The following is a 2,037-nucleotide window of genomic DNA, read 5'->3' as shown; positions in this document are numbered from 1 at the left end:
CCGATTTGGATTCCTTTTATTTCCTTTTCTTCTCTGATTGCTGTGGCTAAAACTTCCAAAACTATGTTGAATAAGAGTGCTGAGAGTGGGCAACCTTGTCTTGTTCCTGATCTTAGTGGAAATGCTTTCAGTTTTTCACCATTGAGGATGATGTTTCCTGTGGGCTTGTCATATATGGCCTTTATTATGTTGAGGAAAGTTCCCTCTATGCCTACTTTCTGCAGGGTTTTTATCATAAATGGGTGTTGAATTTTGTTGAAAGCTTTCTCTGCATCTATTGAGATGATCATATGGTTTTTCTCCTTCAATTCGTTAATATGGTTTATCACATTGATAGATTTGCCTATATTGAAGAATCCTTGCATTCCTGGAATAAACCCCACTTGATCATGGTGTATGATCCTTTTAATGTGCTGTTGGATTCTGTTTGCTAGTATTTTGTTGAGGATTTTTGCAACTATGTTCATCAGTGATATTGGCCTGTAGTTTTCTTTCTTTGTGACATCCTTGTCTGGTTTTGGTATCAAGGTTATGGTGGCCTCGTAGAATGAATTTGGGAGTGTTCCTTCCTCTGCTATATTTTGGAAGAGTTTGAGAAGGATAGGTGTTAGCTCTTCTCTAAACGTTTGATAGAATTCACCTGTGAAGCCATCTGGTCCTGGGCTTTTGTTTGTTGGAAGATTTTTAATCACAGTTTCAGTTTCAGTGCTTGTGATTGGTCTGTTCATATTTTCTATTTCTTCCTGATTCAGTCTTGGCAGCTTGGGCATTTCTAAGAATTTGTACATTTCTTCCAGATTGTCCATTTTATTGGCATAGAGTTGCTTGGAGTAATCTCTCATGATTTTTTTTATTTCTGCAGTGTCAGTTGTTACTTCTCCTTTTTCATTTCTAATTCTATTGATTTGAGTCTTCTCCCTTTTTTTCTTGATGAGTCTGGCTAGTGGTTTATCTATTTTGTTTATCTTCTCAAAGAACCAGCTTTTAGTTTTATTGATCTTTGCTGTCGTTTCCTTCATTTCTTTTTCATTTATTTCTGCTCTGATATTTATGATTTCTTTCCTTCTGCTAGCTTTGGGGTTGTTTTGTTCTTCTTTCTCTAATTGCTTGAGGTGCAAGGTTAGGTTGTTTATTCGAGATGTTTCCTGCTTCTTAAGGTGGGCTTCTATTGCTATAAACTGCCCCCTTAGAACTGCTTTTGCTGCATCCCAGAGGTTTTGGGTCGTTGTGTCTCCATTGTCATTTGTTTCTAGGTATTTTTTTATTTCCTCTTTGATTTCTTCAGTGATCACTTCATTATTAAGTAGTGTATTGTTTAGCCTCCATGTGTTTGTATTTTTTACAGAACTTTTCCTGTAATTGATATCTAGTCTCATGGCGTTGTGGTCAGAAAAGATACTTGATACAATTTCAACTTTCTTAAATTTACCAAGGTTTGATTTGTGACCCAAGATATGATCTATCCTGGAGAATGTTCCATGAGCACTTGAGAAAAATGTGTATTCTATTGTTTTTGGATGGAGTGTCCTATAAATATCAATTAAGTCCATCTTGTTTAATGTATCATTTAAAGCTTGTGTTTCCTTATTTATTTTCATTTTGGATGATCTGTCCATGGGTGAAAGTGGGGTGTTAAAGTCCCCTACTACGAATGTGTTACTGTCGATTTCCCCTTTTATGGCTGTTAGTATTTGCCTTATGTATTGAGGTGCTCCTATGTTGGGTGCATAAAAATTTACAATTGTTCTGTCTTCTTCTTGGATTGATCCCTTGATCATTATGCAGTGTCCTTCTTTGTCTCTTTTAATAGTCCTTATTTTAAAGTCTATTTTGTCTGATATGAGAATTGCTACTCCAGCTTTCTTTTAGTTTCCATTTGCATGGAATATCTTTTTCCATCCTGTTACTTTCAGTCTGTATGTGTCTCTAGGTCTGAAGTGGGTCCCTTGTAGACAGCATATATAAGGGTCTTGTTTTTGTATCCATTCAGCCAATCTGTGTCTTTTGGTGGGAGCATTTAGTCCATTTACATTTAAG

Source organism: Delphinapterus leucas, chromosome 3 (assembly GCF_059928025.1).
Source record: "Delphinapterus leucas isolate spDelLeu-1000000601 "Yukka" chromosome 3, BTC_Dleu_Yukka2, whole genome shotgun sequence".
Taxonomy (NCBI): domain Eukaryota; kingdom Metazoa; phylum Chordata; class Mammalia; order Artiodactyla; family Monodontidae; genus Delphinapterus; species Delphinapterus leucas.
Note: the sequence above shows the minus strand (reverse complement) of the source record.